The sequence below is a fragment of the Panulirus ornatus genome, chromosome 26, assembly GCF_036320965.1.
Source record: "Panulirus ornatus isolate Po-2019 chromosome 26, ASM3632096v1, whole genome shotgun sequence".
NCBI lineage: Eukaryota > Metazoa > Arthropoda > Malacostraca > Decapoda > Palinuridae > Panulirus > Panulirus ornatus.
In genome coordinates, this window is record NC_092249.1 from 10,314,363 (window position 1) to 10,327,397 (window position 13,035).

Consider the following 13,035-nt stretch of genomic DNA (forward strand, 5'->3'; position numbering starts at 1 on the left):
GCGTCGCTTGCAAAATAATGGCCTGGCACTGCTGAAATTGCTCAGGCACCTCCTATTTTGCGCAAGAGCCAGGCTTTTCTGGAGCGGCTAAGTTTCGATTTCACTAGCCGCTAAGAAGCCAGCACTGCTGGAGCTGCTCAGCCACCGCTGCTCCCGCGGCTAAGAGCCAGGCATTGCTGGAGCTGCTCAGGCATCGCTACTCTCACCGCTGAGAGCCAGGCACTGCTGGAGATGCTCGGGTATCGCTGCTCTCGCTGCTAAGAGCCAGGCACCGCCGAGCTACTCAGTCACCGCTCCTTAGTCATAGCTGCTCTTGCCGCTAAGAGAATTACACTGCTTGACCTGCTCAGGCACCACTGCTCTCGCCTTTCGGAGCCAAGCACTGATGGAGTGCTCAGGCATCGCTGCTCTCGGCAGTAAGAGTAGGTCACTGCTGGAGATGTTCCAGGCACCTCTCCTCTCGCTGATAAGAGCCAGGCACTGCTATAGCTTCTCAGGCACGGCTCCTCACGCCGCTAAGAGCCAGGCTCTGAAGGAGCTGCCTAGGCATTGCTGCTCTCGCCGATAAGAGCCTGACATTGCTGATGCTACTGATGGCACCGCTACTCTCACCTTTAAGAGCCAGTCATTGCTGGAGCTGCTTAGTCACCGCCACTGTCGCTGCTTAGATCTAGGCACTCCTGGAACTGCTCAAGCATCGTTGCTCTTGCCACTAAGAGCCAGGTACTGCTAGAGCTGCTCAGTGATCGCTCCTCTCACCGAATAAGAGCGCTGGAGCTGCTCAACATTACTCCTCGAGCCACAAAGAGCCAGGCAATGCTGGAGCTGCTCAAGCACCGATGCTCTCGCAAATAAGTGCCAGGCACTGCTGGAGTTCCTTAGGTACTGTTGTTTTTCCCGCTAAGAGCAAGACAATCTGGAGCTGCTCAGGCAACACTGCTTTAACTGTAAGAACCAGGCACTGTTGGAGGTGCCCAATCACCACTGAGCTCGCAAATATAAGGCCTGGCGCTGCTAAAGTTGCTAAGACACCGCTGCCTTCGCTCTAAGAGCCAGGCACTGCTGGAGCTTGCTGAGGCATCGATGCTCTCGCCGCTAAGAGAGAGGCACTGTGGAGCTGCCCAGGTATCGCTGCTCTCGCCGATAAGGGCCAGGCATCGCTGAAGCTCTCAGTCTCCTCTGCTTGCAGCGTTTAAGAGCAAGTCATTGCTGGAGCTGCTCAGTCATCGTTACTCTCGCTGCTTAGAGCTAGGCACTGCTGGAACTGCTCAGGTACCGCTGCTCTTTGCCGCTAAGACCAGCACTGCTGTAGCTGCTCAGGCATCGCTCCTCTCGCCGCTGAGCCAGGCACTACTGGAGCTGCTCAGGCACTGCTCCTCACGCCACTAAGAGCCAGGCACTGCAGAGCTGCTCACCCCCCATGCTCTCGCAGATAAGGCCACTCACTGCTTTCGTTGCTAGGAGCAAGGCAATGCTGGAGCTGCTCAGGCAACGCTGCTCTCGCTATAAGAGCCAGGAAACTGTTGGAGCTGCTCAATCACCGCTGTGCTCGCAAATAAGGCCTGACACTGCTGAAGTTGCTCAGGCACCGCTGCTTTAGCCGCATTGCCAGGCACTGCTGGACCTGCTCAGGCACCGATGCTCTCCTAAATAAGGGCCAGGCACTTGCTCATAACTTGCCATAAGAGCCAGGGACTGCTATAGCTGCTCAGGCACTGCTCTCACGCCGCTAAGAGCCAGGCACTGCTGGAGCTGCTTAGGCACCGCTGTTTTCATCCGATAAGAGCCAGGCATTGCTAAAGCTATTCAGGTACGCTGCTCTCACAGTTAAGAGCCAGTCAATGCTGGAGCTGATCAGTCACTGCTACTCTCGCTGTTTAGAGGTAGGCACTGCTGGAGCTGCTCAGGCATCGATGCTCTCGCCGATAAGGGCCAGGCACTGCTGGAGCTGCTCAGGCACCGCTGCTTTCGCCGCTAGAGCTAAGCACTGCTGGAGCTGCTCAGGCATCGCTTCTCTTGCTGCTAAGAGCCAGGCACAGCTGTATCTACTCAGTCCCCACTCCTCAGTCACCGCTACTTTTGCCGCTAAAAGCCAGGCACTTCTGGAGCTGCATAGGGACGACTGCTCTCGCCTCTCTGAGCCAGGTACTGTTGGAGGTGCTCAGACATCGCTGCGCCACTAAGAGGCAGTCTCTGCTGGAGCTGTTCAGGCACCGATGTTCAGGCACCTCTCGCTGATAAGAGCCAGGCACAGCTATAGTTGCTTAGGCACTGCTTCACACGCAGCTATGAGGCAGGCACTGCTGGAGCTGCTTAGGCACTGCTGCTCTCACCGATAAGAGCCAGGCATTGATGAAGCTACTCAGTCATCTCTGTTCGCACCGTTAAGAGCCAGTCATTGCTGGAGCTGCTCAGTCACCGCTACTCTCAATGCTTAGAGCTAGGCACTGCTGGAACTAGTCAGGTAACGCTGCTCTTGCCACTAAGAGCAAGGCGCTGCTGTAGCTGCTCAGGCATCGCTCTTCTCGCCGCTGAGCCAGGCACTGTTGGAGCTGCTCAGGCACTGTCTCTCAAGCCACTAAGTGCCAGGCACTGCTGGAGCTGCTCAGTTACCGATGCTCTCGCAAATAAGGGCCAGGCACTGCTGGAGTTGCTTAGGCACCGCTGATTTCGTCGCTAGAAGCAAGGCAATGCTGGAGCTGCTCAGGCAGCGCTGCTCTCCCTGCTAAGAGCCAGGCACTGCTATAGCTCCTCAGGCACTGCTCCTCACGCCGCTAAGAGCCAAGCACTGCTGGAGCTGCTTAGGCACCGCTGCTTTCGCCGATAAGAGCCAGGCATTGCTGAAGCTACTCAGTCACCTCTGCTCACACCGTTAAGAGCCAGTCAATGCTGGAGCTGCTCAGTCACCGTTACCCTCGCTGCTTAGAGCTAGGCACTGCTGGAATTGGTCAGGTACCGCTGCTATTGCCGCTAAGAGCCAGGCACTGCTGTAGCTACTCAGGCACTGCTCCTCACGCCACTAAGTGTAAGGCACTGCTGGAATTTCTCAGGCACCGATGCTCTCGCAAATAAGAGCCAGGCACTGCTGGAGCTGCTCAGGCACCGATGCTTTCGCCGCTAGGAGCTAGGCACTGCTGGACTTGCTCAGCCATCGGAGCTGTCTCCGCTGAGAGCCAGGCACTCCCGGAGCTGCTCATGCATCGTTGCTATCGCTGCTAAGAGCCAGGCACTGCTGGAGCTGGTCAGTCACCGCTCCTCAGTCACCGCTGCGCCTGTCGCTAAGAGTCAGTCACTGCTGTAGCTCTTCAGGCACCACTGCTCTCGCCTCTCGGGGCTAGGCACTGTTGGAGTTGCTCAGGCATCCCTGCTCTCGCCACTAAGACGCAGTCACTGCTGCAGCTGTTCAGGTACCTTTCCTCTCGCTGATAAGAGCCAGGCACTGCTATAGCTGCTCAGGCTCTGCTCCTCACGCCGCTAAAAGCCAGGTACTGCTGATAGCTGCTCAGGCACCGTTGCTCTCGCCGATAAGAGCCAGGCATTACTGAAGCTACTCAGGCACCTCTGCTCTCTGTTAACAACCACTCAATGCTGGAGCTGCTCAGTCACCGCTACTCTCGCTGCTTAGAGGTAGGCACTGCTGGAACTGCTCAGGTACCGCTGCTCTTGCCGCTAAGAGCCAGGCACTGCTGGAGCTGCTACGGCATAGTTGTGTTGATGCTATGAGCCAGACACTGGTAGTGTTGCTCAGGCATCACTGTTCTCACCGTAAGAAGACAAGCATTACTGTACCAGCACCAGTGCAGATAGAACCTTCACACTATTAAAGCCGTTTAGGTCCTGTTTCTCTCATCGCCAGGTGTCCATCAATGGTGGGGTTGCTCAGGTACCAGTGCTCTTGCCTCTGCCACCATAGAGAGGGAAGGCTTAAGTAGTAGAGTAATGGCCCCTCCCATGACCCCTGCAAATTGAAGGCATACTTTTCTGACTATATTTCATTATTTGACTCTGGCACCAGTGAGAGGAAGGACTCAAGTGGAAGTGTATTAGCCCCTCCCAGTACTCCATCTAACTCAAGAATTATCCCGTTGAGACATTCGAACTTCTCTGATATTTAAGACACTATTACACTCATATACCAAGCACTATTCACTGCTTACACACCACTGCTTTTATGCTTGGCGTGCCAAACATTGTTCCTCACAGACCGCCAGGAAATATAGGACTCTGGTGGTAGGTCACATATCCTGGACTAATTAATAATCAATTATCAGTCAGCACAAAACACTCGTATGTCGGTCCACACGTGTGTTACAACGTCCTGGTCCTTTCTTAAGTCAGGATTTCTATACTATTATATTCCAGCACGAGTTACAACTTTCAGCATTCAGTATAACTAACAAAGGCAGATTATAATTTTGAGAAAATATATTCATATGTGGATCAACCACAGCATATTTTGTAGTCAAATCTCACAGAATTAGGCTTACAGTAGTTATACTTGATTATTCTAGTGTTCTATAGTTCAATGTTTAAGTCAACTATGTATATGCTTGTGAAAAGGTTTTAATAGAATCGGTATGACCACAAAAATTCAACCACGTTTTATGTAGGATATCATAATAGCAGGCACAGAAAGGCACTGGAGTACCAATGTGATATTGAGAAGCACACTCTTAATGTAGATCTGGTGTGAGCTGTGATGAATGGTGGGTGGGCAGACCAAGCCACCGAGATGAGGAACTTGGCTACTCACTAACATGGGTTTGTTCCCCTACACACTGGTTAAGGTGGGCTGGTCAGTGCACAAAGAGTAGTGGGCCATCCTCTACAAATGTAAGGGTGGGCTGGTCACTACGCAAAGAATAGTGGGCCATTCTCTACACAGGCAAGGGTGGACTGGTCAGTGCACAGAGTAGTGGGCCATACTCTACACAGGTAAAGATGAGCTGGTCTGCACACAAAGAGAAGTGGGCCATCCTCTACACAGGTGAGGATGGGCTGGTCAGTACACAGCCATGAATGGATTAACCATAACACAGACGGTGGCTCCCCTTGACCACTCCGACTGTCACTGTAAGTGAAGGCCACGTTGCTCTAGAATCTTCAGTTTAATATAAAGCTCACCATTCTCCTGTTGGGGGAAATTTTGACGTAATACACTGGTGATTGTACTTTAGATGAATATTAGCATTCATTTCTAGGTAATAAACAGGTAAATCAGCAAGCCAGGATGTACTCGTCTCTGCAGGAGAATTTGATTTTCTGTAGATCATATAAGGGCCTAATATCCTGGGCGACTCAGAAAATGAGATGATCCGACTTTCCTTAAATTATCATTCCTTTATGATTTCATGATTATGTCATACCAGGAATTTCGAAATGTTCAAAGCTTGTATAGTTCCATTTAGAAATGAATACTGTGTATATTATACATCGTTTCTTTGTATCCCTAGGTCCTACAATTCTAAATTCGCAATTGATGTTGCAATCAAGGATTGTACATTTATGACTTGTACCAAAGGGTATGACATTGCTTGCACGAATAAGAGGCATTCGTTCTCTGTTGCAGCTACGAACGGGAAGGTGAGTTGTTAGTGGAGGATAAGGTGTATTAAGGAGAATATAATCACAACTCAGACACAATCTGCACGAAGCCAATTTCTCTTCAGTGTCTTTTACCCCATCGACTGTAGAATTTGACCTGGAAAAGGCTTTGTATTAAGCTGTCAAAGCCAGTGTCGGTGTATTGACTGGCGTGAGCATTGTTGAGGTAAATGATACCACTGAAATACGTCAAATGGCTGCAAGGTTGTAGCAGGCATATTCAGAGGACCTGGAGGAGTGCTTCCCTTATGAATTCCTTCATAATGTTCAGTACACAAAGGGCAAGTCAAATGTGATGACAAGACCCTTTAAATGCACTTTGTGAACTCGATACTTCACAACTGGATATGCTTTTGCCCAACACAAATTGCTTTGAAAAATGATGTGACTATTATGGCGTCAAATGCTAGAAGGGATCGAGGTATTAAAATGTATAAAAACATACATTCCATTTAAGCGTTACTAATTGTTAATCCTGCATGCTATCGACTCCGTGGCCAGCTTATATAAAATTTGTGTATACAGTGTTACAATTTCATATTTATCTTTAAGTGGGATGAATTGATGTTTTCTATATAATGCCTGAGGCCCCAAGGTAGCTTAACTCTCACAGAGTTGTCATACATGAACGGAACGTACGTACGAAAAATTGCGTATAAGTTAATTTCTGATTTATTTGTTGATGTCACTTGCTTTCATACTTGTTGTGTGCGTCTCTAAATGATGGCGTCTGATCATACGACAGGCATATCCGTCCAACCAAGGAAGATCTGTTTGGGAAATATTACTCTTCCAGACTAGTGTGGTGCTAGTCTATCACGAAAGTGATATATAGTACTGTACCTCAGCGATCAGATAGCGTCACAATAATCACCTGTTCTGCGTCTGACATCTCCTCTGATGACATTTTGTTTTGATAGTTTAGGCAAAGAAGAAATTTGTTTCACCGAAATTTGAAAGATCCCAAAAGGTGGTGTTATCAATTACAATAAAACCATAAAAGATCGTATACATACTAATGATCAAAATCAAAGCACATGATTATCAGGATAAGTTCGCTTTCCCATTAAGCGCATTTTACCTAATGTGTCATCTACGAGAAAGTTTAGTTTAACCTAACCGTTTTCTACACGTTCTCCTTTACAAGTTACGAGCTTATCCATAAGATGGCGTTAGTGGTGGTAATATTTGACGTCTTCATAAAACCATTAGTAATCTAGGGTAGTTACTCTTCTCAAATACATTTTCCTTCTTTCAAATATGTTACTTCAGATGTTTACGTCAGTTAACCCGGAGCAGTGGTGGCTTAAGGATGTAGCCAGTGTGTGCCTGTGTTTGGACAATGGTTTTAACCCTGTTTTTGTAGAGTGTTTCGGTGTGAGAACTGTTGACATGCCAGTGGATATAAGAACAATGGCTAATGATCCTAAAGCGTCTCCATCTGGTGTACAGACATTCAGAGAGTATAAACATTCAGTTGTCGATGCCATGAAAATCACACACACACAAGCGTTCCTCATAAGAGGCATCCAAATGGAGGTCAAAGTATTATACTGCGATACATTTGGATAGAAACATCATGCTAAGGATGTTGCATGACCTGGACGAGGTAAGCAAGTTTTCGTTGAAATCATAAGACATGTTTGACGCCAGTGGTGAATCACTGAAGGAAACCCAGTACGCAAGTGGGAGGAGTTGTTCCCGTCAGATTTATCGTCAAACCCTTATTATGCTTTACTTCTTGTTAAAATTTATAGATGATATGAGTGAATAGTTGTGTTTTCTATACATTACGTAGAAGCTGTACATTTTTGCATATGAACGTTAAGAATATACTTTGATTACGTGATTACGTATTGAGATATTTAGTTTTTCATTTACGTTTATTTAAGAGAAACTCTAGATGAGCTTTTTATGATCCTTTTGATGAAGAAATAGATAATCTTATCTAAGATAGATCGCATTTTATCAAAAAAGACGTCAAAATGTTTGGCTGACAGGGTGGAGTACACGGAGAGCCCTAGACCCTGAGCAGGTGGGAGCTTGGGAGTCGCCCGGCCGCAGACCTGAGAGTGTTAACACGCCTTTTGATTCCAGCCCAAGTTTTCACTTCAACTATTTTACACGTTGTATTTATATATGATGGTGACGTCCTTGTTTCCATGATAAAGTCGCCTTGATGACGTCGACTTCAAAATCGTTTTGACGTCAGCACAGAAATGTTAGGAAGATGTGATCATATATTTCTTACTGGTCACTCATAGGAAATATCTCCTGTGCTGCGTTACATAAGGTGAGTTTATCATCTTTTAGACCTGTGGATTCCACTCACGTGTATGTATTTCATATGTTTCGTGGTATAAGGTTTATATTAAGTCTCTTTATAGTGTCTTATATTTTATGAGATGGGATCTCATATAATGGTAATCCTTCTTTCTTAACAATACTGCCATTCTTTATGACCCCTTGATATGCCTTCCTATAATGTAACCTGTTGCCTCTTATTGAACCTACCTGTACCTGTACTGTACCTGTAGGTTGTGTTTGCCTGTAACTACTGGTCATCTTCTTCTGTACCTAATCTTCGTCTTCTGCTGTACCTACAGGTCGTCTTTTACTGTATCTACAGGTTATCTTCTACTGCACCTACAGGTCATCTTCTACTGTACCTCCAGGTTGTCTTCTACTGTAAATACAGGTCATCTTCTGCTGTACCCACAGGTCGTCTTCTTGTGTACCTACAGGTTGTCCTCCACTGTATCTACAGGTCGTCTTCTCCTGTACCTACAGGTCGTTTTCTACTGTACTTACAGGTTGTATTCTTCCGTATCTACAGGTCTTCTAGTGAACCTCCGGGATGTTTTCTACTGTACTTCTAGGTCGTCTTCTACTGTACCTACAGGACATCTTCTACTGTACCTCTAGGTTGTATTCTACTGTACCTACAGGTCGTCTTCTAGTGAACCTCCAGGATGTCTTCTACTGTACCTCTAGGTCGTCTTCTACTGTGCCTCCAGGTCGTCTTCTACTGTACCTACAGGTCGTCTTCTACTATACTACATGTCGTCTTCTGCTGCACCTCCAGGTTTGCTTCATCTGTACCTCCAGGTTGTCCTCTGCTGTACATCCAGGTTGTCTTCTGCTGTACCTCCAGGTATTCTGCTGTACCTCAAGATTGTCTTCTGCTGTACCTTCAAGCTGTTTGCTTCACCTTCAGAATGTCTTCTGTTGTACCTCTAGGTTGTTCTCTGCTGTACCTTTAAGCTGTTTGCTTCACCTTCAGATTGTCTTCTGCTGTACCTTCAGGTTGCCTTCTGCTGTACCTTCAAGCTGTTTGCTTCACCTTCAGATTGTCCTCTGCTGTACCTCCAGATTGTCGTCTACTGTAGCTTCAGGTTGTCTTCTGCTATACTTAGAGGTTGTCTGCTGCTGTACCTAAAGGGTGTGCTCTGCTGTACCTCCAGGTTATCTTCTGCTGTACCTCCAGGATGTCATCTGCTGTACCTCCAGATTGTCGTCTGTTTTACCTTCAGGCTGTCTTCTGCTGTAACTTCATGACGTTTCCTTCCACCAGGTTGGCTTCTGCTGTACTTACAGGTTGTGTTCTGCTTTACCTTCAACCTGTTTGCTTCACCTCCAGGTTTTCTTCTGCTGCACCTTCATGTTGTCTTTTGCTGTACTTATAGGTTGTCTTCTGCTGTACATCCAGGTTGTCTGCTGCTGTACCTCCAGGCAGCCTGCTGCTGTACTTCCAGGTTTTCTTTTGCTGCACCTCCAGGTTGTCTTCGGCTGTACCTCCGGGTTGTCGTCAGCTGTACCTCCAAGTTGTCCTCTGCTGTACCGTTATGTTGTCTTCTACTGCACCTTCAGGTTGTCTTTTGCTAAACCTCCAGTTTGTCTGCGGCACTTCCAGGTTGTCCTCTGTTGAGCCATCACGTTGTCCTCCCCTGGATCTTCGTGTTGTCTTTTGTTGACCCATCACTGTTGTCCTCCCGTGGACCTTCATGTTGTCTTCTGCTGTATCTCCAGGTTGTCTGCTTTACCTCCAGGTTGTCTTCTGATGTACCTTTAGGTTGTCTTCTGCTATACCTCCAGGTTGTCTTCTCCATCTTCAGGTTGTCTTCTCCTGCACTTTCAAGTTGTCTTCTCCTGCACCTCCATGTTGTCTTCTGCTGGAACTCCAGGTTGTCATCTACTCCAGCTTCTGGTGGTCTTCTGCTGTACCTCCAGGTTGTATCATGGAGTACCTCCAGATTGTCCTCTGCTGTACCTCCAGGTTGTTTTCTGCTGCACCTCTAGGTTGTATTCTGCTGTGCCTCCAGGTTTTCTTCTACTGGACCTGCAGTTGTGCTCTGTTGTACCTCCAGGATGTCATCTGCTGTACCTACAGGTTGTCTTTTACTGGACCTCCAGGATGTCCTCTGCTCCACCTTAAGGTTCTCTTCTGCTGCACTTACAGGTTGTATTCTACTGTACCTCCAAGTTGGATTCTTCCCCACCTCCAGGCTGTCATCTGCTGGAACTCCAGGTTGTCCTTTGCTCTACCTTTAAATTGTCTTCTGCTGCACTTACAGGGTATACTCTGATGTATCTGCAGGTTTTTCTACGCTGCTCATCCATGTTGTCCTCTGTTGTAGCTCCAGGCTGTATTTTGCTTTACCTTCAAGCTGTTTGCTTCAACTCCAGGTTGTCTTCCGCTGCATCTCCAGGTAGTCTTCTGCTGTACCTAAAAGCTTTTTGCTTCACATCCAGGTTGTCTTCTGCTGTATTTACAGGATGTCTTTGCTTCACCTCCAGGTTTTCTTGTGTTGTACCTCCAGGCTGTTTTCTGCTTCACCTTCAGGTTGTCCTCTGCTGTACCTCCAGGTTGTCTTCTGCTGCACCTCCATGTTGTCTTTTGCCGTACTTACTGGTTGTCTTCTGATGTATCTCCAAGTTGTCTGCTGCTGTGCCTCCAGGTTGTCTTTTGCTGCACCTCCAGGTTGTCTTCGGCTGGTCCTCTGGGTTGTCGTCAGCTGTAACTCCAGGATGTCCTCTGCTGTACCGTCAGGTTGTCTTCTACTGTACCTTCAGCTTATCTTCTGTTGACCCTCCACGTTGTCCTACTTTGGACCTTCAGGTTGTCTTCTGCTGTACCTCCAGGTTGTCTTCTGCTTTGCCTTCAGGTTATCTTCTGCTATACCTAAAAGTTGTCTTTTGCTCCATCTTCAGGTAATCTTCTGCTCCACCCTCAGGTTGTCTTCTGTTATACCTAGAAGTTGTCTTCTGTTGTACCTGCATGTTGTCTTCTGCAGTACCTGCTGGATGTCCTCTGCTGCACTTACAGGTAATATTCTGCTGTGACAACAGGTTGTCTTCTGCTGTATTTACAGGATGTTCTTTGCTTCACCTCCAGGTTTTTTTCTGCTTCACCTTCAGGTTGTCCTCCGCTGTACCTCCAGGTTGTCTTCTGCTGTACCTTCAAGCTGTTTCCTTCACCTCCAGGTTTTCTTCTGCTGCACCTCGAGGTTGCCCTCTGGTGTACTTACAGGTTGTCTGCTGCACTACCTCCAATTTGTCATCTCCATATCTCCAGGTTATCTGCTGTTCCTCCAAGTAGTCATCTGCTGTACCTACAGGTTGACTTGTACTGGACCACCAGGTTGTCCTCTGCTCCACCTTCAGGTTCTCTTTTGCTGCACTTACTGGTTGTATTCTACTCTACCTCCAGGTTGTTTTCTGCCCCACCTCCAGGTTGACATCTGCTGAAACTTCAGGTTGTCCTCTGCTCCACCTTCAGCTTGTCTTCTGCTGCACTTTCAGGTTGTATTCTGTTGTACATCCAGGTTTTTCTCCGCTGCTCATCCAGGTTGTCCTCTGCTGTACCTCCAGGCTGTATTCTGTTGTACCTACGAGCTGTTTGCTTCACCTCGAGGTTGTCTTCTGCTGCACCTCCATGGTTTCTGCTGCTATACCTTCAAGCTTTTGGCTTCACATTCAGGTTGTCTTATTCTGCGCCTAAAGGTTGTCTTCTGCTGTACCTGCAGGTTGTTCTTTGCTTCATCTCCAAGTTTCTTCTGCTGTACCTCCAGGTTGTCGTCTGCTGCACCTTCAGGTTGTCCGCTGCTGTACCTCCAAGTTGTGTTCTGCTGTACCGTCAAGCTGTTTGCTTCTCCCACGGGTTTTCTTCTGCTGCACCTCCAGGTTGCCCTCTTCTGTACCTATAGGTTGTCTTCTGCTGTACCTCTAGGTTATCTGCTGCTGTTCCTCCATGTTGTCATCTTCTGCACCTACAGTTTGTCTTCTGCTGCACCTCCAGGTTGTCTTCTGATATACCTCCAGGATGTCTTCTTTACCTCTAAGTTGTCCTCCGCTGTACCTCCAGGTTGTCTTCTGCTGCACCTTCAGATTGTCTTTTCCTGAACCTTCAGCTTGTCTGCGGCACTTCCAGGTTGTCTTTTGTTCACCCAAAACGACGTCCTCCTCTGGACTTTCATGTTGTCTTCTACTGTATCTCCAGGTTGTCTGCTGTACCTCCAGGTTGTCTTCTGCTGTAACTTCAGGTTGTTTTCTGCTATACCTCCAGGTTGTCTTCTGCTCCATCGTCAGAATGTCTTCTGCTGTTCCTCCATGTTGTCATCTTCTGCACCTACAGTTTGTCTTCTGCTGCACCTCCAGGTTGTCTTCTGATATACCTCCAGGATGTCTTCTTTACCTCTAAGTTGTCCTCCGCTGTACCTCCAGGTTGTCTTCTGCTGCACCTTCAGATTGTCTTTTCCTGAACCTTCAGCTTGTCTGCGGCACTTCCAGGTTGTCTTTTGTTCACCCAAAACGACGTCCTCCTCTGGACTTTCATGTTGTCTTCTACTGTATCTCCAGGTTGTCTGCTGTACCTCCAGGTTGTCTTCTGCTGTAACTTCAGGTTGTTTTCTGCTATACCTCAGGTGTCTCTTTCTGCTCCATCGTCAGAATGTCTTTCTGCGGTGCCTCCTTGTTGTCATCGTCTGCACCTACAGTTTGTCTTCTGCTGCACCTCCGGTTGTCTTCTGATATAACCCTCCAGGATGTCTTCTTTACCTCTAAGTTGTCTCGCTGTACCTCCAGGTTGTCTTCTGCTGCACCTTCAGATTGTCTTTTCCCTGACTTCGCTTGTTTTCGTGGCACTTCCCGTTGTTTTCTTTTGTTCACCCAAAACGACGTCCTCCTCTGGAACTTTCATGTTGTCTTCTACTGTATCTCCAGGTTGTCTGCTGTACCTCCAGTTGTCTTCTGCTGTACCTTCAGGTTGTTATCTGCTATACCTCCAGGTTGCTTCTGCTGGACCTCTAGGTTTTGTCTCTTTACTCCTACAGGTTTTCTTCTATGGACTTCTGTTGTTGTACTGCTGTACAAACAGGTTGTCATCTGCTGTAACTAGAGGTTGTATTCCACTGGACTTCAAGGTTGTCCTCT